Here is a 26,323-nt window from a genome sequence, read left to right on the forward strand (position 1 = left end):
AACAAGATAGACATGCTGGATTTCGTATCACAAAATCACAAGTCGAACACTTCCCAAGTGTCTAGGACTGTGTGATGTATTTTCGGATGATGCGCGCAGATCCCAGCAGGGTGGCCTTTTGCAGTTGGCAGATGGTGATTTTGTCAATGTCTATTGTTTCCAAATGCCGGCTGAGATCTTTTGGCACGGCGCCCAGTGTGCCCATCACCACTGGGACCACCTGCACTGGTTTCTGCCAGAGTCTTTGAAGTTCAATCTTGAGGTCCTGATAGCGGCTGAGTTTTTCCTGTTGTTTTTCATCAATGCGACTGTCACCTGGGATGGCAACATCAATGATCCAAACCTTGTTCTTTTCCACAACTGTGATGTCTGGTGTGTTGTGTTCCAGAACTTTGTCTGTCTGGATTGGGAAGTCCCCCAGTATCTTTGCGTGCTCATTCTCCAATACTTTTGAAGGTTTGTGATCCCACCAGTTCTTTTCTGCTGGCAGGTGATACTTGAGGCATAAGTTCCAATGAATCATTTGGGCCACATAGTTGTGCCTCTGTTTGTAGTCTGTCTGTGCGATTTTCTTACAGCAGCTGAGGATATGATCAATGGTTTCGTCGGCTTCCTTGCACAGTCTGCATTTTGGGTCATCAGATGATTTTTCAATCTTGGCCTTAATTGCATTTGTTCTGATGGCTTGCTCCTGGGCTGCAAGGATCAGGCCTTCTGTCTCCTTCTTCAGGGTCCCATTCGTGAGCCAGAGCCAGGTCAGGTATTATTATTATTATTATTATTATTATTATTATTATTATTATTACTACTACTACTACTACTACTACTACTCCAGTGTGAGATCTCTTATTCAGAATTATTCTTATTCTTATTACACATTGGGATCTCTTATCCAAAATTATTATTATTATTATTATTAGTAGTAGTAGTAGTAGTAATAGTAGAATTTAAAATCCAGGGAGTAACTACTAAAAAGGTCCTATCTTGTGTTCCCAAGAGATGTAAGCCTGGCACCAGGTACCACTTTCTTCATGCCTCTTCACACAAAAAGAAGGAAGAAAAATAGTCACCATTGCCTTGCCTTGCCCATTAGTACTATCCTGTTGAATATTTCCTCCAAGCCTGTTTGATTTTATTTTTTGGGCTAAAGTCCTGTAGGCACACAAATGCAGATGCCCTATGAGGTCACAACTGATGCCATAAGGAAAGATATGGGGGGGGGGACACACCTGATGCTGAGTGACCCCAGAGTGGATTGGAGGCAACAGAAGCAACAACAGCAATTTAATGAGGTACCATATATATTCGAGTATAAGCCGACCCGGATATAAGCCGAGGCACCTAATTTTACCACAAAAAACTGGGAAAACATTGACTCCAGTATAAGCCGAGGGTGGGAAATTTCAGAAATAAAAATAGATACCAATAAAATTACATTAATTGAGGCATTGGTAGGTTAAATGTTTTTGAATATTTACATAAAGCTCTAATTTAAGATAAGATTGTCCAACTATGATTAAATCATTATTCTCATCTTCTTCAATGTAAATGTGCTTATGTATCCTTTTAATAATAATAGAGTAAAATAATACATATAATAATAAAAGGTAAAGGTTTCCCCTGAAGTTAAGTCCCGTCATGTCTGACTCTGGGGGTTGGTGCTCATCTCCATTTCTAAGCCGAAGAGCCGGTGTTGTCCGTAGACACCTTCAAGGTCATGTGGCCAGCATGACTGCATGGAGCGCCATTACCTTCCCGCTGGAGCGGTACCTATTGATCTACTCACATTGGCATGTTTTCGAACTGCTAGGTTGGCAGAAGCTGGAGCTAACAGCGGGTGCTCATGCTGCTTCTGGGGTTTGAACCTGGGACCTTTCGGTCTCCAGCTCAGTAATAAATAGAGTAAAATAATAAATGCAATAATAATAATAAGATCAGAGTGAAATAATAAATGTATTAATAATAATAATAAAAAATAGAGTAAAATAAATGTAATACTAGCAACAATAATAGAGAAAAATAATAAATGTAATAATACCAATAATAATAGAGAAAAATAATAAATGTACCATATATTCTTGAGTATAAGCTGACCCCAATATAAGCCAACCAGGACCCTCACCCGAGTATAAGCTGAGGGGGGCTTTTTCAGTTTTAAAAAAAGGGATGAAAAACTAGGCTTATACTCGAGTATATACAGTACATTGTTGGCTGGTGTTATAAATTGCATAGAGTGATGGAGGAGAACTTTGAAAGACCGAGATTCGAATTCCTGCTCAGCCTGGGAAACCTACTGCGGCCCCTACAGCCCTACAGCAGATCCAGATTATCTGCTTTTAACTGGATTATATGGCAATGGCTGGATCTACACTTCCATATAATCCAGATGATCAAAACAGATTATCTGTTTTGGACTGGATTGTATGAGACACCATCTACACTGCCATATAAAATCCAGATTATCTGCTTTGAACTGGATTATATGACAATGCAGACTCATATAATAATGGCTGGATCTACACTGTCCTATATCCCAGGATCTGATTCCAGATTATCTGCTTTGAATTGGATTATATGAATCTACATTGCCTGATCAGATCCTGGAATATAGGACAGTGTAGATCCAGCCCTAGTTCAAAGCAGAGAATGTGCTTTATCTGCTTTGATAATCTGGATTAAATGGCAGTGTAGAAGAGGCATTTGGCCTCTTCTACACCACCATATAAAATCCAGATTATCTGCTTTGAAATGGATCATCTGGCAGTGTAGATTCATATAATCCAGTTCAAAGCAGATAATCCAGAACCAGATCCTGGAATATAGGGCAGTGTAGATCTATCCATTATTATATGAGTCTACACTGTCAAATATTCTGGATTATTTGATTTGATAATATGGATTATATGACAGTATAGATCCAGCCTATGTCTAAACTGCCATATAACTCAATTCAAAGCAGAAAATCTGGATTTTATAAAGTAGCGTAGATGGGGCTTGAGAGCACTTTGAACTCAATTTGCATCCATCAAAGTTATAATGCCAAATTGTTGTTGTTCTGGATTTTTTAAAATTTCATGTTTTCAAATACATTACATCTTGTATCCTTGGTTCACTTCTGACACAAACACACATACTTACATATTCTTATTTACATGCCAGTCACCTTGGGCCTGGATAAAAATAAAAGTAAAGGAATAAATGAAATGCATGTACACTTTTAATTTGTAGTTTGCGATCTTAGGCCGCTTCTACACTGCCCTTATATCCCAGGATCTGATCCCAGATTATCTGTTTATCTCAGGTTATCTGGCAATGAGGACTCATGTAATCCAGTTCATAACCTGTTATTTGGGAGCCACGGTGGCGCAATGGGTTAAACCCTTGTGCCAGCTGAACTGCTGACCTGAAGGTTGGCTTGCTGACCTGAAGGTTGCTGGTTCGAATCTGCGAGATAGAGTGAGCTCCCACCTGTCAGCTCTAGCTTGCGGGGACATGAGAGAAGCCTCCCAGCAAGATGGTAACACATCTGGGCAATTTCTCTATAGATGGTCCAATTCTCTCAAGTCTCTTCTGACACAATTTTTAAAAAATCAATCGAAGAAACCTGAGGACAGTGGGAGAAACTACGATGTTTTAAAGGCCCCTTCTACACTGCTGTATAATCCAGATGATCAAAGTAGAAAATTCACATTCTCTGCTTTGAACTGGATGGTATGAGTCTACACCGCCATATAATCCAGTTCAAAGCAGATAATCTGGATTTTATATGGCAGTGTAGAAGGAGCCAAAGACAGCTGGAAAAGTGGGATGGCAGGGGATGAATAGGGCTCTTCCTGACCAAATTGAGGCAGTTAGATGTTATGGATATGGGACAGAAGTGGGGGAAAGTCACAGCATTGACCTCATAACCCTTTCTATGTATGTGTAGCTGCCCAACATGGCAGAACGAGAGCGACGGCTGCATTCGCTGGAACAACGGAATCAAAATCTGGTGAGTGCCTTTGAGCGTCGAGATCCAACCTAAGTGAGCACCTAATATGTTCAAGACATAGTCTTCCTTTTAAAGAATCCCCTAAGGTGCTGAATGTGTCCAGGAACAGGATTTAGCAATACAAAGAACTGACTTAAATCTGGATGAAACCTGGAAAGAATTCACCAGCTCGGTGGTTCAGATGCCACCATCTGTGACAAATCAGTGGGTATTTTGGTCAGAATCCCACAATCATAGATTTGGAAGAGACTCCAAGGACTATTCTATCCAACACCATTCTGCTACGCATGGACTAAATCCAAGTACAGTAGAGTCTTACTTATCCAACACTCGCTTATCCAACGTTCTGGATTATCCAACACATTTTTGTAGTCAATGTTTACAATACATCGTGATATATTGTGAAAAACCCAGAGGGTTTTTAATAATCTATCTTGTATTTATTACGGTCTTACCATTTATGTGTTTTAAATGTAATTTTTTTATCCTGTATTGTTGTTTAAATTGATATATTGTATTACTGTTTTATCTTTTTTATATTGTGATTGTATTACAGTAGAGTCTCACTTATCCAACACTCGCTTATCCAACGTTCTGGATTATCCAACACATTTTTGTAGTCAATGTTTTCAATACATCACGATATTTTGGTACTAAATTCGTAAATACAGTAATTACTACACGACATTACTGAGTATTGAACTACTTTTTCTGTCGAATTTGTTGTATAACATGATGTTTTGGTGCTTAATTTGTAAAATCATAACCTAATTTGATGTTTAATAGGCTTTTCCTTAATCCCTCCTTATTATCCAAGATATTCGCTTATCCAAGCTTCTGCTGGCCCGTTTAGCTTGGATAAGTGAGACTCTACTGTACATGCAACCTGTTTTTAAAAACCCAACTATTAAATCCAACCATCACAACAATAGGATATTAAGGCAAAGTAGAATCTCACTTATCCAACATAAACAGGCCGGCAGAACGTTGGATAAGCAAATATGTTGGATAATAAGGAGAGATTAAGAAAAAGCCTACTAAACATCAAAATAGGTTATGATTTTACAAATTAAGCAACAAAACATCATGTTATACAACAAATTTGACAGAAAAAGTAGTTCATTACACATTAATGCTATGTAATAATTAATGTATTTACGAATTTAGCACCAAAATATCACAATGCATTGAAAACATTGACTCCAAAAATGTGTTGGATAATCCAGAACCTTGGATAAGTGAGTGTTGGATAAGTGAGACACTACTGTAGTTATATCAGCATCCGACAAATATCTGAGTGTTCATAGAATAACTTGAAAATTGTTAATGTTTGGATGAATTTTCAAAGGAAAAATGCTGGTGAACAGCTCCTACCAAGCACATGATCCTGGTGTTTTCTCCAGACATCTAAACATTTTCTTCCCTTCAGATGGAGAAGGTCAGATCGCTTCAGAAGGCGAATACAAATTTGCGTCAAATGGTAAGTCTCAGCCAGCCTCAAATACAAGTAATCAAGGTAAAAATCTGATCGTTTGTGACCAAAGACTTTTATGCTCACCCTTTAATGAAATTAAATGTTTAATTAGTTATCTTAAATTTAAAAAAAATTCCAAGGGAAATTTCAGTGGAACATGTTCCACACCAGATATATGTATATTTACATACATATATTTCTCCATAGTTATCTGGATTGCAATTGATTGTGAAATGGCAGACAAAGGTTTGAGGTAATGAGACAAAAAATGTTTATTCTCAGTGGCCAGAGAGAATAAGCATAGGAAGGACCCTCTCCTGTAATCAGGAAAGCAAGGGTACAGAACAAAGAAACACAGGCCTTTTTATACCATTCTTTCCTTCATCTACCTATGTCATATAGGCATTATCCATCACCAATTAGTGTAAAAAAAAAGTCTTACTTTCCACTTTACTAAAAGCTACTTTTGCATTTTCCTAAAATATAGGCTATTTTCAAGACCTCTGACCCTCCATTACGCCTTATCTAAGGAATTCTTATCTAGGCTTCCTGGGGTCCCATTAATTGAGGAATTTTCCCCTATCTTAGCTTTTAGGGAGTCATTAGCACTCCTACATGGCGCAAGGTTACTTTAAGCTTATTTTGACATCCCAAAAGCCTTAATTTGTCTTTTGTCCATTAGTATGGAGCCTATCTATTCTAGTTGACACTTGACAGATGTCTCTGCCACTTTGGGTGAACTCTGGTCTCTGCTACGAGGAGACGGTTATTTGCTAGGCAGAGTGTATTTTGGGCTATATGCACACATTCTGCTTGTGATTACCGTATATACTCGAGTATAAGCAGATCTGAATATATGCCGAGGCACCTAATTTTACCACAAAAAAACTGGGAAAACATTGACTCCAGTATAAGCTGAGGGTGGGAAATTTCAGAAATAAAAATAGATACCAATAAAATTACATTAATTGAGGCATCAGTAGGTTAAATGTTTTTGAATATTTACATAAAGCTCAAATTTAAGATAAGACTGTCCAACTCTGATCAAATCATTCTCATCTTCTTCAATGTAAATGAGCTTATGCATCTTTTTAATAATAATAGAGTAAAATAATACATGTAATAATAAATAGAGTAAAATAATAAATGCAATAATATTAATAAGATCAGAGTAAAATAATAAATGTATTAATAATAATAATAATAAAAAATAGAGTAAATACATGTAATAGTAGCAACAATAATAGAGAAAAATAATAATGTAATAATACCAATAATAATAGAGAAAAATAATAAATGTACCATATATTCTTGAGTATAAGCTGACCCAAATATAAGCCAACCAGGACCCCCACCCGCGTATAAGCCGAGGGGGGCTTTTTCGGTCTTAAAAAAAAGGGCTGAAAAACTAGGCTTATACTTGAGTATACAGTATATATATTTTCTATTCCCACTTCTAATATGATTACATTCAATATATAGTTTCCAATACAAGTATTATATTTTTCCAATATACCTTCATCAATTGCATTACCTAAAGATAGGAAATTACCTCAAGACTACTGCTATTCTTCTATGGAGATAAGCATTGACAAGCCTTACAGTACTCAAAATAATAGACTAACAAAGGAACATGCTTGTTTATATCTTGCAAAATCTCAATCTTGTCCGATGTAACCAAAGACTCATCTACAGCATAGAATTAATACAGTCTGACACCACTTTAATGGCCATGGTTCAGTGCCATGGAATTCTGGGATTTGTCGTTTCACAAGGCCCTTAGCCTTCTCTGCCAAAATGTGTTGGTGCGCCACCGAACTACAAATCCCAACATCACAGTGAATCATGGCAGCTAAAATGGTGTCAAACTGCATTAATTCTACAGTGTAGATCAGGGGTCCCCAAACTAAGGCCCGGGGGCCGGATGAGGCCCTCCAAGGTCATTTACCTGGCCCCCACCCTCAGTTTTATAATATAATATTTTTATATCATTTTAAATAATATAATATATTGTATATACATATAATATTGATAATAATATTATAATGTTATACAATATAATACTTTTTTTCGTGTCAGGAGCAACCGGAGTTGCTTCTGGAGTGAGAGAATTGGCCATCTGCAAGGACGTTGCCCAGGGGATGCCCGGATGTTTTTGATGTTTTACCATCCTTGTGGGAGGCTTCTCTCATGTCCCCGCATGGAGCTGGAGCTGATAGAGGGAGCTCATCCACGCTCTCCCCGGGTGGGATTTGAACCTGGCAGCTTTCAGGTCAGCTACCCAACCTTCAAGTCACAAGGCTTTTATCCCCTTGGCCACCAGAGGCTCCTACAAATCTCATACTAATAATACCATATAATAATATTAATTATATGATATATATTACATATAATATTACAGTATAGTGGTTCAATATAGTAATATATAATGCTAATGTTGTGCTATGCTAATAATATAATATATTGTATGTACATACAGCTGCTCTGAGTCCCCTTCGGGGTGAGAAGGACGGGATATAAATGTAATAAATAAATGTAGTAAATGAATAAATAAATAATTTTAGACTTAGGCTCGCCCAAAGTCTGAAATGACTTGAAGGCACACAACAACAACAACAATCCTAATTAACTTGACTATCTCATTGGCCAGAAGCAGGCCCACACTTCCCATTGAAATCCTGATAGGTTTATGTTGGTTACAATTGTTTTCATTTTTAAATATTGTATTGTTCTTTCATTGTTGTTGTTGTTTTGCACTACAAATAAGACATGTGCAGTGTGCATAGGAATTTGTTGGGTTTTTTTTTCCAAATGATAATTCGGCCCCACCACCGTCTGAAGGATTGTGGACCGGCCCTCTGCTTTAAAGGTTTGAGGACCCCTGGTGTAGATGGACTTCATGATGAAATGCTTCCCGAATAAATGAAGCCATGCAACTTTAGACCAAGAATCTCTATTCTATAATGGATGTTCTTCAACTGGTTGCAGCATCTCAGCCCAAAGAAAGGTAGCAAAGATAAGCAAACATTGCTTCATGGTCTAATCTGGTTCCATCTTCTGTTGATCTCCACAGAATTCAAGGCTGAAGGAAGAAAACGAAGGTGGGAAACGTGGTTACTGGGAAGATTACTAGTTTAGCTTGGACTGGTTATACTACTCAGATCCCTCCCAAACTGGGGGGGGGGGGGGGAATCCCAAATTCCAAACACTCCAAATAAGGGATGCTCAAACCCATACTAGATTTAAACCTGTCCTAAAAATCTCATATTTCATGTCAACAATCCCATTGCTACTACTGATCACAACTAGTTGTCTTATTATTCCTGAACACTAGGAAGAACTTCTTAACTGTGAGAGCTGTTCAGCAGTGGAACTCCCTGCCCCAGTGTGTGGTGGAGGCTCCTTCTTTGGAGGCTTTTAAACAGAGGCTGGATGGCCATCTGTCATGGGTGCTTTGAATGCAATTTTCCTGCTTCTTGGCAGAATGAGGTTGGACTGGATGACCCACAAGGTTTCTTTCAGCTCTATGATTCTATTATTGTAAAAGGTAAAGGTAAAGGTTTCCCCCTAACATTAAGTCCAGTCGTGTCTGACTCTGGGAGGTGGTGCTCATTTCCATTTCTAAGGCAAAAAGCTGGCGTTGTCCGTAGACGCCTCCAAGGTCATGTGGCCGGCATGACTGCATGGAGTGCCACTACCTTCCCACCGAAGCAGTACCTATTGATTGACTCACATTTGCATGATTTCAAACTGTTAGTTTGGCAGAAGCAGAGGCTAACAGTGGGAGCTCACCCCACTCCCCGGATTCAAACCGCCAACCTTTTGATCAGCAAGTTCAGCAGCTCAGTTTAATCCACTACGCCACTGGGGGCTCCTAAGAGAAAAAACAGTGGCATAATAATAATAATAATAATAATAATAATAATAATATGATGCTGGGATTATTTATTTATTATTTATTAAAAGTAACTGCTACATTGACAGAAGCTGAGGCTAACAGCAGGAGCTCACCCCGCTCCCTAGATTTGAACCGCCGGCCTTTCGGCCAGCAAGTTGAGCAGCTCAGTGGTTTATCCCACTATGCCACCGAAGGCTATGATTCTATAATTCTATTATTATTATTATTATTATTATTATTATTATTATTATTACTTTATTTCTGCTCCATCTTTCTCCTTCTAGGGACTCAAGGCAGCTAATAAATAAAACATACTGAATAAAAAATTAAAATAACAAAGATACATTTAAAAAAAATATTAACATGTTTTGCTACCTGGCTGGCATTATAACCCAAAGCAGCACAAGGTGAAAGCTCCATTCAACAACCACCTGTTTTGTTTTTTTCCTCCCTAAAGAATAATGATTTTCTTTCTCTCTTGTCTTTCTCAACAGTCTTCAAGTCAACAGAAGAAATCTTACTTAGGTAACTGGCTTTATAAAAAAGTCGATGTGTTAGCTTATCCGATAATGTTAAAAGGGATTTAATAGGAGCTCCACAAGCTGCTAATCTTGGGGTTCCATAGCATTGAGTGGTGGCAGTTAAAGTGGTATCAAACTGTATTAATTCTACAGTGTGGTGACTATGGACAAGTCAATCCTAATGTAAATTCTTTGGAAGCAGCAGAATTGAACAACTCTGTCATGACAGTCTCCATCTTTCGCATTTCTAGGGACAACGACAAAATCAAGAAGAAAGTCCATCAACTGAAGGAGCTTCAAGAATCTCTGGTGAGTTTCCCTTTCCTTTTGGGATGAAAGAAGTCCAGCAATATCTCTTCTCCAGTGGTGGCAGCAAGTTTTGGGGTGCATCTACACTGTAGAATTAATGCAGTTGGATACCACTTTAAACTGCTATAGTTCATTTCTGTGGAATCCTGAGGCTGGATCTACACTGCCATATAATCTAGGTTATCAAAGCAGACAATCCACATTATCTGCTGTGAACTATGAGGTCCCTTCTACACTGTCATATAAAATCCAGATTATCTGCTTCGAACTGGATTATACAGCAGTGTGGACTATATAATCCAGTTCAAAACAGATATATACAATATATTTACAATAATATATAATAATTATAACATATTATATATACATATAATATTAATAATATTATATTGTAATACGATATAATAATATTAATTATATATTATATTTTACATGTAATATTACTAATAATATTACAATATATTGATACTGTACAATATACTAATTTATTACCAGTATTGTACTATGCTAATAATATAATATTATATGTAAATTTAATTTGTAAGCCGCTCTGAGTCCCCTTCGGGACATTTTTTCTGCACCTTGGCCCAGATCTTTTGATCCAAATCATGATTTTAACATTATTTTGTATATTGACCTTTTATGACTGTTTTTTATCCATGTTGGTGTTTTATTCTTGGGTGATTTGTTTATTGTTTTTATCTGATTTTGTGCTGTTGTGTCTTGCCATGGCCCCATGTAAACCGCTCCGAGTCCCTCCGGGGAGATGGGGCGGGGTATAAGAATAAAGTTGTTGTTGTTGTTGTTGTTGTTGTTGTTGTTGTTGTTGTTATTATTATTATTATTATTATTATTATTATATAAATGTAGAAAATAAATAAATAATAAATAAATTATATAGCCATGTAGAAGGGGCCTTAGTCTACACTGCCATTTAATCCAGTTCAAATAAAACAATCTCAATTTTATACGGCAGCGTAGATGCGACCTGAGAGTTGAAGGCTAGGGATCTTGTAAAACTACAATTGCCACCATGCCGTAGTCTTGAGCCATGGCAGTCCAAGTGGTGTGACACTGTATTAATTCTACAGTGTAGATGCACTCTAAATCCTCTAGTGTCAGTTCTAGAGAGATTTTGAAAGAGAGAAAAAACTCACAGTAATAGTATCCTTGAAGTTATTTTTTTTTAAAAGATTTATAAATTGTAACACAACACTGGAGAGAAAAGAGGCAATAAAAGTATTTGGAGGCACTCTAGGCAAGGATACGACTGGACTAGGGTTGGCAGATAGAAGCCACTCTGTTTTGCTTCAGTCGCCTGGAATAAAACTGTCCAATTCTGGGGAAAGCCATTCAAGAAGGAGATGGACAAGTTCGAACATGTCCAGAGAAGGATGATGAAAATAGTCCAGGATTTGGAAGCCAAGCCCTCTGGGGAGTGGCTTAAGGAGATAAAGGGGGGTTTAGCTTGGATTAGAGAAAGCAAAGAGGGACGTGAGAGCCATGTTTAAATCTTGAGAGGGATGTCACATTGAGGAAGGGGCAAGCCCGTTTCCATGAGGGGTGATGGAATAATGGCTTCAAACGCCAGGACAACTGATTCCACTCAAACTTCAGAAAAAAACTTCCTGTTGGTAAGAGATATGTGTTGGTAGAACACCTTGCCTTGGAGGGCCCATGTCTCGGGGATTTTAAGCAGAAGCTGGATGACCATCTGTCGGGAGGTCTTGGATGGTGTCTTCCTACCTCACAGAAGGAGGTTGGACTAGATGGCCCTTGGGGTCTCTTCCAGCTCAAGGATTCTGTGATTCAGCAGTCTATAATTCAGTAGAGACTGGAAGGCCATATGTCAGGAGGGCTTGGATGGTGTCTTCCTGCCTTGCAAAATGTGGTTGGACCAAATGGTCTTCGGTGTCTCTTCCAACTCTAGGGTTCTATGAAAAGGCTCCTGTATTTTCAATGGTGCTGCAGCAGAAGTAATGGTGCTGCAGCAGGCATTTCTTACTGTGCAAAAAGGCAAAGAGGCAAATGTAAAGGTTTCCCAGTCGTGATCGACTCTGGGGTTGGTGCTAATCTCCATTTCTAAACCGAAGAGCCGGCGTTGTCCGTAGACACCTCCAAGGTTATGTGGCCGGCATGACTGCATGGAGCACCCTTACCTTCCCGCCGGAGCGGTACCTATTGATCTACTCACATTGGCATGTTTTCAAACTGCTAGGTTGGCAGGAGCTGGGGCTAACAGCAGGTGCTCATTCCGCTCCCAGGATTTGAACCTGGGACCTTTTGGTCCGCAAGTTCAGCAGCTCAGAGCTTTAACACACTGTGCCACCAGGGGCACAGTGAACAACAACAGACTCGGTTTTCCCTAGTTTTCAATCTGGCAATGAAAAGACCCGCCAGGAAAGCCAACTATGCTGCCTTTTTAAAGCGACTTTTGTACAAAAATGGATTTGAAGGCATTTGGGTGAGAAAACATGAAGAAATGGCATGGCACCCATTCTAACCGAAATAAGCCCATTCCTCCAGATGGGCTCCTTATCTGCCAAGGTGTTTAGGAAATGCCAGTGTCTATAATTACCCGAAAAACATCTTTCTCTCTCTCTTCCTTCCAGCAAGATGATATTTACGTTCTGGAAGAACAGCTGTGTAAGTCACCCCATATCCTTTGGCTTGCAACCACATGAATGCAAAACATAGGGAGAATTGTCCATGATGCCATTTGCTATTTGTATTCTTACTATTTTCAATCTGTTTTGAAATTATTATCCCAAATAACCATGTCATAGTGGATAGGGATTTTATTTTAAACTAGCTTGTGTACCCTGCGTTGCCCAGGTTATTTGAAAAAGTCTTTTTTTAAAAATTGCACAAAATGCATAAGGTTGTGGGTGAACTACAATCCACATCATGAAAAACTCCATCAGTACTTAAAGTTTGTTATGTTGGGCAAGTTTGCTCTAAATGCATCATCAGTGGGGTTTAATATGCTCTCTGGCTGCAGGGTGAACTACAACTCCCACTATGGTGAGTCATTCCCCTCAAACCCCTCCAGTAGGTTGAGTTAGTCATGGGGATCTGTGTACCAAGTTTGGACCAGATCCATCATTGGTGAAGGTCACAGTTTTTCTGGTTATGGATGAACTACAACTCCCAGAAAGGAAGGTCAGTTCCCCCAACCCCTTCAGTAATCAAATTTTGGCATATAAGGTACTAGCTGTGCCCAGCCACGCGTTGCTGCGGCAAAGTGGTGGTGGTATTGGTTAAAAGTTGTTGTGGAATTTTTATTTGACGTTATTTGTATTTTTTTAATTAATTTTATTGTAACTTATCTTTTTTATTTATTATATTTTATTATTTTGTTGTATTATTTTTAGTTATTTTGTTATAGTATTTTATTGTATCAATTTTTTAGTGTTTTTAATTATTTTTATTGTATTATTTGTATTTATTTTATTTTTTATTCTTTTTTTAACACTGGGCTGAGTGGGTTGCTAGGAGACCAAGTGGGCGGAGCTTAGCCTTCTAAGTGGCAGCAATTGGATAAAAACAATTATTGCTCTCCCTCTAAGTAGGACTTTATTTTTCTTTTCTTTTTGTTGTATCAACCTAGAGGCATGGATGATGGGTTGTGTTGTCAAATTCCGAGGTTGGGGGGCCTGTAGTTTTGTTGTTTTGTGGGCCGCCGTGATGCCATCACTCATTTATATATATAGAATGTGTGCCCAGATCCATCAGTGTTTGGGTTCACAGTGCTGTCTGGATGTAGGTGAACTACAACTCCCCCCAATCAAAGTGAATTTCCCCCAAAGACTTCCAGTATTTTTTGCTGATCATGGGGGTTTTGTGTGCCAAGTTATTTCCAATTCCATCTTTGGTGAAGTTCAGAATGCTCTTATCTTTCAAATGAACTATACATCCCGATTCCTACAACTCCTATAAATCATGGTGATATCTCCCCAAACCTCTCTAGTATGTTCAATTGCTGTTCAATTCCTCTGTTTGCTGTGACATAGAAAAGAATAGGAAAGGGTTATGGGAAAGGCAGTGGGCGGAGTCATGCAAATTCCACACCAATGGAGAGAGTAAGAAACACTGGGATGTCTATGGTGGAGGAAAAACATAAAATCTAGGATGAAATTGTCCCCGAATGAAAGCCTTCACTTAAGTGTTGGGCAGGATGGTGTTTGAGGAGGACATTGGCAGGGCTCTTGGACATGTTCATGGTGCTCACTATAATCTGCAATGTCATTGGAAGGAGAGCCATTTGTGTCTCCTGTGTATTGGGAGCTATAGCTGTTTGTGGAAGTGGGAGCCTGTCTGTGTAAGTAGACACCCCAGCCACACATATATTTTCATTTTTATTATGTGTACTAGCTGTGCCCGGCCACGTGTTGCTGTGGCGAAGTATGGTGGTATGGGAAATAAAGTATTGTGGAATTGGTGGTAGTTAAGGTAAAGGGTAAAGGTTTCCCCCTGACATTAAGTCTAGTTGTGTCTGACTCTGGGGGTCTCCATTTCTAAGCCAAAGAGCTGGCATTGTCCGTAGACTCCTCCAAGGTCATGTGGTATGAATGCATGGAGTGCCATTACCTTCTCGCCGGAGCAGTACCTATTCATCTACTCTCATTTGCATGTTTTCGAACTTCTGGGTTGCCAGAAGCTGGGGCTAACAGTGGGGTCTCTCTCTGCTCCCCCAATTCAAACCTGTGGCCTTTTGGTCAGCTCAGCGCTTTAACACGCTGTGCAATCAGGATATTATTTCCCAAAGGTTGTGAATATACAATATTTCTGGGTTTTTTGTCTGTTGGAGGGAAGTATGAATGCTGCAATTAGGGAAAATGATTAGCATGTAATGGCCTTGCAGCTATAAAGTCTGGCTGTTTCCTCCCTGAGTGATTTTTTTGTTGGGAGGTGTTAGCTGGCCCGGATTGTATGGCAGTGTGGAGTCAAGATAATACAGTTCAATCAGATAATATAGGATTCTAAATGGGTTATATAGCTGTGTGGAAGGGCCTTGAGTCTACACTGCCGTATAATCCAGTTAAAATCTGATAATCTGTGGAAGAGGCCTAACAGTGCCTGTCCCCTGGGCTGAGTAGGTTGCTAGGAGACCAAGTGGGCGGAGCTTAGCCTTGTAACTGGCAGCAATTGGATAAAAACTATTATTCCTCTCCCTGTAATTAGGACTTTATTTTTCTTTTCTTTTTGTTGTATAACCTAGAGCCATGAATGATGGGTTGTGTTGTCAAATTTCGAAGTTGGAGGGCCTGTAGTTTTGTTGTTTTGTCCGCTGCCCTGATGCCATCACTCTTTTTATATATATACAGTAGAGTCTCACTTATCCAACATAAACGGGCTGGCAGAATGTTGGATAAGTGAATATGTTGGATAATAAGGAGGCATTAAGGAAAAGCCTATTAAACATCAAATTAGGTTATGATTTTACAAATGAAGCACCAAAACATCATGTTATACAACAAATTTGGCAGAAAAAGTAGTTCAATACGCAGTAATACTATGTAGTAATTACTGTATTTACGAATTTAGCACCAAAATATCATGATATATTGAAAACTTTGACTACAAAAATGCGTTGGATAATCCAGAACGTTGGAAAAGCGAGACTCTACTGTATATATATATATAGATAGATATTGTGGCAAGAGCAGAATTGTTAAGAAATGGGGGAAATCTTTTAACTGTCTCAGAGCAAACCTGATCCATGATTTCCAAGAGCATGCACAGAGTTCCTTTTGTTTCAATGGTATTTCTTCACAAGAGAAGGGAAAGTGAACCAACGCCTGAAAAATCTTATAGCCTAATTTCTAAAACAATTCAACAGTAATGTTCTAAAATGTTTTCTCCCCAAAAGACCTGGTTTGGGGGATTTAATGCAAACTGACACGGCTTCCGTAAACAGGCCTTCAGGGGAGGAAGGGAAGTTGCATGCGACTTGAAGATCTTCCTTTCTTTATGCATGGGTTAACATGTGCTGAGTGCAGACACGGAGAGAGAAGGAGACATATGTGTCTGTAAAAACTCCCTGGAGTCAAAGGAAAGCTGCCTAGCGACATGAGCAAAAACAACAAGCATCTTGTCTGTAGATTTTGAATATCCCAGTAAGCACCACACCATTTAACGGCTCTGATTTGGCAGAGATATAATAATAATAATAATAATAATAATAATAATAATAATAATAATAATAATAATAATAACTTTATTTATACCCCGCCACCATCTCCCCGCGGGGACTCGGGGCGCCTCACATGGGGCAAAACCCGATCAGTATAATTTACAAAAACAACAGTGTAAATACATTGCACAATATACAAAAGATAAAACACAATAAGGCAATAAAATAGCATTGTATTTTAGCTCTAGTGGTCCCTCCAGGCCATCCAGTTTTTTTTAGTTTAGGCGATCCCTCGTCGTTCGAGGACGATGGTCTTCCAACCTTGGTATCTTGGGCGTGTGTTCTTAGGTGACTGAAGAGACCGATTCTTGACCCGCATATTCTCCCGCAGTGAGGACATCGGTTTCCAGGTGGAAGGCGGTCCCGGTCGGGGTTAGCTTGACGCTCCTTCCTCTTGGCACGTTTCTCCCTTAAGCCCTCCGTTCGTGCCTCTTCAAACTCCGCAGCACTGCTGGTCACAGCTGACCTCCAATTAGAGCGCTCAAGGGCCAGGGCTTCCCAGTTCTCAGTGTCTATGCCACAGTTTTTAAGGTTGGCTTTGAGCCCATCTTTAAATCTTTAAACACCTTCGCAGAAGCATACGAGAAGCATACGAGGCCATCCTCTCCTCCATCCCAGTGGTCCTTTTTTCCTCTTTCTTTGCAGATTCATGTTATTTGAGTGATTATATTCCTTCTGCTTATGTGATTGTTTTAGTCAATTGTTATGTTTTGTTTTTGTTTTTAATTCTTATAGCGTTTTATAGTGTTTTATTGTACAATGTTTTATGCTGATTTTATATTGGAAACCGCCCTGAGTCCCTTTCGGGAAAGAGGGCGGTATACAAATAAACTTTTACTTACTTACTTACTTACTAAAACAAGAGTTAAAACAACAGTAATAATATCAGTCAACCACCAAGTACAATTCAGTCGACTTCATAGATGGGGGAACTGCAGCAGCAATATAAAAATAGCATCATCAGAATAAAATACCCAAATAAAAGGGACCTAATAAAATTCAGGATAGAATTATAATACTGACTGAGGCTGGTCATCCAGTGACTGTACCACCAAAGGCCAACCTAAACATCCAAGTCCTTAAAACCAATGCTTTTCCAGCACTGAAACCAACCAAAGAATTTGCCAAGACAAAAGCCTGGAGAAAAAAATACATCCACAAATCCAGTAATAACACGGCTTCCCTAGAAATTGCCAGGATTACAAGACAATTAAAAACATGTCAATTAGAATAAAAGAAAATTATTATAAACTAATTTGGAAGTGTTATTTAACACCAAGAAGGTTAAATATTATGAATAAGAATAATAATGAAAAATGCTGGCGAGGGTGCCAGGAAATTGGAACCTACATGCATATGTGGTGGGATTGTAAACATGTAAAAGGTTCTATATAGATATAGTCCTCATTAATCCACTGCTGTCCCGTTTTTTCAGCTGCTCTTAAAATGTCCCAGTTTCCTTCTCCTCTCACTCTTATTCCCCATTTGCTTCCACTACTACAACCTGAATTCATTTGCACTCCATTAATTCGGAGGACATATCTACATTGCAGAATGAATGCAGCTTGATACCACTTAGGGTTCAATACTATAGAGTTCTGGGAGTTGTAGTTTGGCAAGGTAGAGAAGGCTAAAACAACTTTCAAGATTCCATAGCAGTGAGCCATGACAATTACAGTGGTTTCCAGATACATTAGATCAGTGGTTCTCAATCTGTGGGTCCCCAGGTGTTTTGGCCTACACCTTTCAGAAATCCCAGCCAGTTTACCAGCGAAGGCGAAAATATCTGGAGACCCGCAGATGCACCTGCAGAATGCTTGAATGAGAAAGGGGAGGGTAGAGTATTTATTCATTAAATGCACACCTTTGTCCTGTTAAAGGTATACCGTATATACTCGAGTATAAGCCGACCCGAATATAAGCCGAGGCACCTAATTTTACCACAAAAAACTGGGAAAACTTATTGACTCGAGTATAAGCCGAGGGTGGGAAACGCAGCAGCTACTGGTAAATTTCAAAAATAAAAATAGATACCAATAAAATTACATTAATTGAGGCATCAGTGGGTTAAATGTTTTGAATATTTACTGTATTTCAAAGAAAAACAGTAAACTAACTCTGTAAGTGGAAAAGCAACAATAACTTTATAATAATAGTCATCATCATCATCAACAGCATCGTTTGTCCCCTGCCCTATCTATCTCCCCCTGGGGACTCAGGCCAGCTTCATAGTAACAGGCAAACAATGCAGAGCTAGATATAGATCTATCATTATATATACAGTAGAGTCTCGCTTATCCAACGTAAATGGGCCAGCAGTACGTTGGATAAGCGAATATGTTGGATAATAAGGAGAGATTAAGGAAAAGCCAATTAAACATTAAATTAGGTTATGATTTTACAAATTAAGTACCAAAACATCATGTTATATAACAAATTTGTCAGAAAAAGCAGTTCAATACGCAGTAATGCTATGTAGTAATTACTGTATTTACAAATTTAGCACCAAAATATCACAATGTGTTGAAAACATTGACTACAAAAATGCGTTGGATAATCCAGAACGTTGGATAAGCGAGTGTTGGATAAGTGAGACTCTACTATACTAATTTCACATGTGTATTTCCCCCTGAAACCTTTGCAAATCCTCTCTCTATGTGCATTTACAATATTTGTAAGCCCTATTTATCAATGTTTATATCTATCTAGATATTGTGTGTGTGCGCGCAAACACACCCACATTTTCCCTCTGCACTTGCAAACATGTGAGGGTAAAATTCATATAAAATTCATATATAAAATTAATGTATACATATAGGAACAGATATACAGGTACATTAATGTATATAAATATAAATATTTAGAAGCTTCGGGGCATGCATTTACCCAAGGAAGAAATGCAAGCAAAGCCCCCTAAAAACAACTTTGTCCTCTTTTCTCCTGCCCTTTCCCACCTCTTTTCTTTCTCCCTTTTTCAAACTCTAAAAGTAGCCAGAAAAGACTTTTTAAAACTTCTCTCCCTCTCCCAAAAAAACCCACCTCATTTTTGTTTCCTTAGGAATAAAAAGAAATACACACCTTCTGTTGCTCTCTTTTCCCTCCCTTTGGACTCAAATGTTCTTGCAATAATAGTAGTAGTAGTAGTATTAATAATAATAATAGTAATGAATCGTGCAAATTTGCAAGAATATCTTTTTTCCTTCCCCTTCTACCCATGCAATCTGGCTTGCAAGGGTTTCTCTCACATTCTCCCTTTGCTTTTGAAAACATTGGCTTCTTGTCTCTGTCTCTCTCTCTCTCTCTCAAAAAAAAAGATAACCAGCCTGGGAGGAGAAGCAGAGGAGGGAGGTTTTGGAAAAGAAAACATACTGTGGCCTCCAGGCTCCGCTGCTGGCTTGACCTTGACCCGAATATAAGCCGGGGGAGGCTTTTTCTGGCTCATAAATAAGGGCTGAAAAACTCGGCTTATCTTCGAGCATATACGGTATATTTCATATTAATAAATATTGATGTATTCATTCAATTGGTATCTTGGCTCCAGATGGGATCTAAAATGAATCTTTGCCCTTTCCAGGAGACTAAGGCAATAGCATACTGCTGTAGTCTCTCCCAGTTTCTGTGTTCTTACCTATGAACAACTTTTGCCATCTTGGTGATATTCTGATATATTGTGGCCATGTTTTCATGTCCAAAAGCACAGGGCATGTGCCTTTGCACACATATATGTGCAAAGTGACATTTCTGGATGATGGTATTGGAAGAATACAGCAAAAATAAAGCAAAAGGTATACTTTCTGACTTCTGTCCTCTCTGGCTGTTTGCTTACAGGTGCCTGTACCTGCCAAGGAGAGGGCAAAAGGTAAGCACCTGCCATATAATTTGCTCTTCTCTGCATCCTATATAGCAGGACTTTCCATGTTAGTGACACACTTTGAAGACCTGCATTGTTCCAGGACATATTTAGTGTTGCTAACAAAACAGAGGTGAAAATTAACCTCGTATAAAAAATACACATACGTAAATTGTAATAATGAAAAATACAGGGACACAACATATCTTTCCTTTCTGTTTTTAAAAATATATGATTTACTGCCTATTTCATGTAGACTCCGTTTGTGCGACATGCCTACAAACAATACAGTTACAAGCTTGGTAGATGCAGAGAATGCTGTGGATGTGGCATATCTTCATTTCAACAAGGTCCCTCCATGGGGTTGTTATGTGTTTTCCGGGCTGTATGGCCATGTTCCAGAAGTATTCTCTCCTGACGTTTTGCCCACATCTATGGCAGGCATCCTCAGAGGTTGTGAGGTATATACTTCTGGAACATGGCCATACAGTCCGGAAAACACATAACAACCCCATGGGCTCGGGCTGTGGCGTAGGCTGGAGAGCAGCTGCAATGAATCACTGCAATGAATCACTCTGACCAGGAGGTCATGAGTTCGAGGCCCGCTCGAATCCTATGTTTGTCTGTCTTTGTTCTATGTTAAAAGGCATTTAATGTTTGCCTGTATGTGTAATGTGAGTCCCCTTCGGTGTGAGAAGGGCGGAATATAAATGTTGTGAATACATAATAAATAAATAAACATGGCCATACAGCCCGGAAAACACACAACAACCCTATGATTCCGGCCAAGAAAGCCTTCGACAACACAAGGTCCCCCCATGATCTTGCAAACAAACTAGTAAAATGTGAACTAGTGTTAGGTGGTTATTGGTTAAGTGACTAGGACTCAATGGATCCATAGGTCCAAATGACAGGAAAGGAGATTCCACCTGAACATTAGGAAGAACTTCCTGACTGTAAGAAGAGCTGGTCAGCAGTGGAACTCTCTGCCTCAGAGTCCAGTGGAAGTTTCTTCTTTGGAGGCTTTTAAACAGAGGCGGGGTATAAATGTTGTAAATAAATAAACAGAGGCTAGATGGCCATCTGTCGGGGGTGCTTTGATGGTGCTTTTCCTGCCTGGCAGGGGTTTGGACTAAATGGTCCACGTAGTCTCTTCCAACTCTATAATTCTATGATTTGGAAAGCTCTGCCATAAAGTCTTGTGCTTTTGTGGTGTGACAATTTGGCTACGAATCTGGAGAGCAGGATTCGAATCCCTGTTCGGCCAATGGCAACCCATCGTGGGCCACGTCACACTCTCTCAGCCTTAGAGGAAGGCAAAAGCAAGCTTCTGCTGAACAAACTTTACATTTAAAAAAAAAGAGGAATGTCAGGGAAGGACATTGTGCTTTTGTGGTGTGACAATTTGGCAACGAATCTGGAGTACAGGATTCGAATCCGTGTTCGGCCAATGGAAACCCATCGTGGGCCACGTCACACTCTCTCAGCCTTAGAGGAAGGCAAAAGCAAGCTTCTGTGGAACAAACTTTACATTTTAAAAAAGATCCCAGGAAGGGTTTGCTATGCAAACGTGGGAATTGTAGAATCGCAAAGACCTTTTCTCTCTCTGCCAAGGAGTTCTGGCGCCTCACCAAACTACAAATCAAAGTATTCCATAGCATTGTGCCAGGGCCGTTCAAGTGATGTCAAACTGCATTAATTTTGCAGTGCAGATGTACCTTATGATCCCATGGGATCTTGGGATGTGTGGCTGCGTAAATATGTATATATCTCAGCCAGAGAGTTCTAGTGACCCACCAAACTACAATGTGAAAGCGGTCTATGACTTTTGGGGTTGCTATTACTCTTGGGTGAACCTACTTTGGGACTGAAACTATATTATACCGTCACTATAGACCCGTGTAATGAAGTTTAATTGAGTTGGACTGCATTATATGGGTCTACACCAGGCATGGGCAAACTTTGGCTCTCCAGGTGTGTAAAGAACTCAGAAAGGGGGGAATCCTTTTGAAATCCCACCGCTGCCACCAATTGTAAAGATGCCACCAGTTATTAAAGATGTTTTATTTAAACGCTGCCACCAGAGGTAAAAATGTTTATGATGCGGCCACCAGATGTTAAGGGGATTATCAACTCTTGCCACCACTATAGGAATACGTAGCCACTAGCTACCTAGAGAGGAGACTTTTGTTTTTCTTTCTTCTTCTTGTTTATTCTTAATGTGTGTATATATGACAGAGACTAAGATGTTTGAAGGAACAATAACATTTATTTAGGCACAAGCTTGATGATTACAATGACTTTTCTTCTTGTTTGAGGCACGTTACTGAACAGTTGCAAAGTTATATTGAGGCGTTTCAAACTTCCTAAAATGTCACTTCTTTCTCTACTGCCTAAACCTGCAGTTGCCCTGTGAATTTCAGTCACAGACTATCTGTTCCTTATCTGGAAACAGGTTACCTTAAAATAAGTCACCAAACTTATTTTAAACTGCCTCAAATCCAACCTTTGAGCCACCCTGATTCTCCAACTGAGAATCAGTCTTAACTGCAATTCCTCCAATTACAGACTACCTTAAAGTAAGTCACCAAACTTATTTTATCCTTGATCCCCTAACTTAGGATCAGCCTTCCCTGAGCTTCAACAGAGGCCACACTAAAATCAACCTTCTCTGTGGTTCTCTGACCACACACTGACTGGGTTTCCCTCCAAATTCTGCTCTCTCTTCAGCTAACCCAGTTGGCTCCGTGTGGCTGCGTAAATATGTATACATTTCAGCCAGAGAGTTCTAGTGACTCACCAAACTACAATGTGAAAGCGGTCTATGACTTTTGGGGTTGCTATTACTCTTGGGTGGACCTACTTTGGGACTGAAACTACATTATACCATCAGTATAGACCCATGTAATGAAGTTTAATTGAATTGGACTGCATTAGTTGGGTCTACACCAAGCATGGGCAAACTTTGGCTCTCCAGGTGTTTTGGACTTCAACTCCCACAATTCCTAACAGCCTACCGGCTGTTAGGAATTATGAGAGTTGAAGTCCAAAACACCTGGAGAGCCAAAATTTGCCTATACCTGGTCTACACTGACCATACTCAAACTGTTTTATATGTCAGTGTAGAGCCAACCTTAACAAGTCTGAATTCTCCTGCCTCAAGTGCCACAGATGAGAAAGGAATTTAAGGATCGGATTCTTCGATCTTTGATGTTTATCTATTCCTTTTCATTTCTTCCCAGAAGAGAGACTATAGAGCAGACCCCTCTGGAGAGTGAACCAAAGCCATGAAATGAGAGATCCATATCACTCCTTTGGAAGAAGACAGTGCCTTTAGGACCTCTAGATCGCCGAGCTTCAACGTCTGGAATAAATGCCCCTTTTTGCCTTCTCTAGGATCCTTTTGCTATCCATCTTTTGAAAGATCTGGACTCCTTTCGCATTACTTAGTTACATGTTCAGGTCCTGAACCAGGGCTTGGCGGCTGTGTACTTCCTCATTCCAAACGGGAGCTGGACGAGTTTTTTATGGTGTCGTAAATTAGTTAAATTTGCCTCCCTGCAGAGCGGTACCTAAATTCCTACTTGATAGATGCAACTACCCTGTTTCCCTGAAAATAAGACATCTCCAGAAAATAAGACCTAGTAGAGATTTTGCTGAATTGCTAAATATAAGGCCTCCCCCGAGAGTAAGACCTAGCAAAGTTTGTGTTTGGAAGCATGCCCACCAAACAGAACACCAGGGCATGCAGGATTTTGTAAATGTACGTACTATAGATTGTTGTACATGGAAATAATAGTAGTAACAAGAAGTTCTTGATAAGATTCACAGTTTGTTTGGTTATGCTGGTTTGTGATGACAACTACTGTACAGTATATAATGTTCATTTTTTCTTCAACAAGAAATGTGAATTCTTCTTCTTGGAAACATAAGACATCCCCTGAAAATAAGACCTAGCGCATCTTTGGGAGCAAAAATTAATATAAGACACTGTCTTATTTTCAGGGAAACACGGTATCTTTCAGTTGCTTAGGTCAACAACAAGCAGGGGCTATTTTTTATTTTAATTGTTGGGTGGTTAAGTGACTACATGGCTGGCCTCGAACTCACGGCCTCTTAGTCAGAGTGATTTTATGCAACTGGCTACCAGTCTGCTCCACTGGCTGCCAGTCTGCTACCGAGCACTATTCAAAGTGCTGGCTTTGGTCTATAAAGTTCTAAATGACTCTGGTCCAACTTACCTGTTTAAACATATCTCTCCCTAAGAACCTGTTAGAGAGTTAAGATCTGCAGGGGAGGTCCTGCTCTCAGTCCCACCCCCATCACAAGCACGACTGGTGGGGACGAGAAACAGGGCCTTCTCTGTGGTGGCCCCTTGGCTATGGAACTCCCTTCCTAGTGATTTCAGACCGGCCCCTTCCCTCCTGGTGTTTAGAAAGAAAGTGAAGACCTGGCTTTGCAATCAGGCATTTGGCTAGTGCAATACAGAATCAGTTCAATGTAGGACGCAAATGACGACCTTAGGACTGGGTACTATGTTTTAATTATGTTTTAATAGATTTATCTATATATATAAAAGGGTCATGAAATTTCGGCCTAGGACAAAACAACAAAACTACACATCCCAGAAACACTAAACTTGGCAGCACAATCCCTCATCCATGCCTTTACGTTCATACAACAAAAAGAAAAATAAAGTCCTAATTAGAGGGAGAGGAATAATTGTTTTTATCCAATTGCTGCCTGTTAGAAGGCTAAGCTCCACCCACTTGGTCTCCTAGCAACCCACTCAGCCCAGGGGACAGGCAGAGTTAGGCCTCACTTAGGCCTCTTCCACACTGCCTATAAAATACAGATTTTCTGATTTTAACTGGATTATATCGCAGTGTAGACTCAAGGCCCTTCCACACAGCTATATAACCCATTTATAATGGACTTAATATCAGGGGAAAACCTTTACCCTTTACCTTAACTACTACCAATTCCTCAATACTTTATTTCCCATACCACCATACTTCGCCACAGCAATGCATGGCCGGGCACAGCTAGTGATATTCATATTTATATTGTTTATTGTACTGATGTATTGCTTTTATGTTGTGGAATATGCGGCATAGAATATTGCCATTATGAGTCCCCTGCAATAGAGTAAATAAAGTACATCTATGGAATCCTGGAGTTTCAAACACGTTTCCTGGCTGAGAAACTGAGATACAGTAGAGTCTCACTTATCCAACACTCACTTATCCAACATTCTGGATTATCCAATGCATTTTTGTAGTCAATGTTTTCAATACATCGTGATATTTTGGTGCTAAATTAGTAAATACAGTAATTACTACAGAGCATTAATGCAGTGATGGCCAACCTATGACACGCGTGTCAGCACTGACACGCCTAGCCATTTTTGGTGACACGCTGCCGCATGCAGATTGATTGGATGACTATGTCTTTTGTGGCCAAATTCGGTGTGATTTGGTCCAGTGGTTTTGTTGTTTACTCCATGGGAATTATGCACATTACATTTATATATAATCACTAGCTGTGCCCTGCCACGCGTTGCTGTGGCCAATTGGAATTGCAGTGAGTAGACTCGCTGCTTGTAAGCCTGGGTGCTTTCTATATATGGGCCTCCTTGGTTGGACTGGTTGAATGGGACGGAGTGCCCTGATGGCTTCCAAAAGTGAGGGTTTTTGATGTAGGGGAAATCTTGGTTGGGCAGGTTGAAGAGGAGTGAATAGTCTTGGCTGCTTGGAAGCCTGGGCGCTTTCTACTTTGTGGAATTGTTGGTTGGGAGGTGGAATAGTAATGAATAGTCTGAGTGTAGCAAGTATGAATGTTGCAATTAGTTACCTTGATTAGCATTGAATGGCCTTGCAGGTTCGAGGCCTGGGTGTTTCCTGGTTGAGGGAATCCTTTTTTGGGAGTTGTTATCTGGGTGTGATTGTTTCCTGTCTGGAATTGCCCTGTCGTCTGAGTGCTGTTGCTATTGTTCTGTTTTCTTATTTGATCAGAGTTAATTATTACATATGAGATAGAGTAATGTTATGTATTAATAAATGTTAGATAAGTGAAGCTTGGATA

General features: G+C 39.6%; 1 long non-coding RNA gene across 3 annotated transcripts; it reads left to right on the forward strand.

Annotated features, from left to right (window-relative positions):
- The first annotated feature begins 1,220 nt into the window (after window positions 1-1,220).
- LOC103281518 (uncharacterized) lies at window positions 1,221-26,310 on the forward strand. 3 transcript variants are annotated; one of them, XR_010000715.1, is made up of 9 exons: window positions 1,221-1,292; window positions 3,929-3,991; window positions 5,421-5,471; window positions 8,539-8,566; window positions 9,858-9,888; window positions 10,136-10,193; window positions 12,806-12,839; window positions 20,218-20,248; window positions 23,482-26,310. It is a non-coding gene; the product is annotated as an uncharacterized LOC103281518 (long non-coding RNA). The 3 variants fall into 3 exon arrangements; XR_010000716.1 differs by lacking the exon at window positions 12,806-12,839; XR_010000717.1 differs by lacking the exons at window positions 12,806-12,839; window positions 20,218-20,248.
- The last annotated feature ends 13 nt before the right edge of the window (window positions 26,311-26,323 follow it).

The sequence above is a fragment of the Anolis carolinensis genome, unplaced genomic scaffold (genome assembly GCF_035594765.1).
Source record: "Anolis carolinensis isolate JA03-04 unplaced genomic scaffold, rAnoCar3.1.pri scaffold_10, whole genome shotgun sequence".
In the NCBI taxonomy this organism is placed as follows: Eukaryota; Metazoa; Chordata; class Lepidosauria; order Squamata; family Dactyloidae; genus Anolis; species Anolis carolinensis.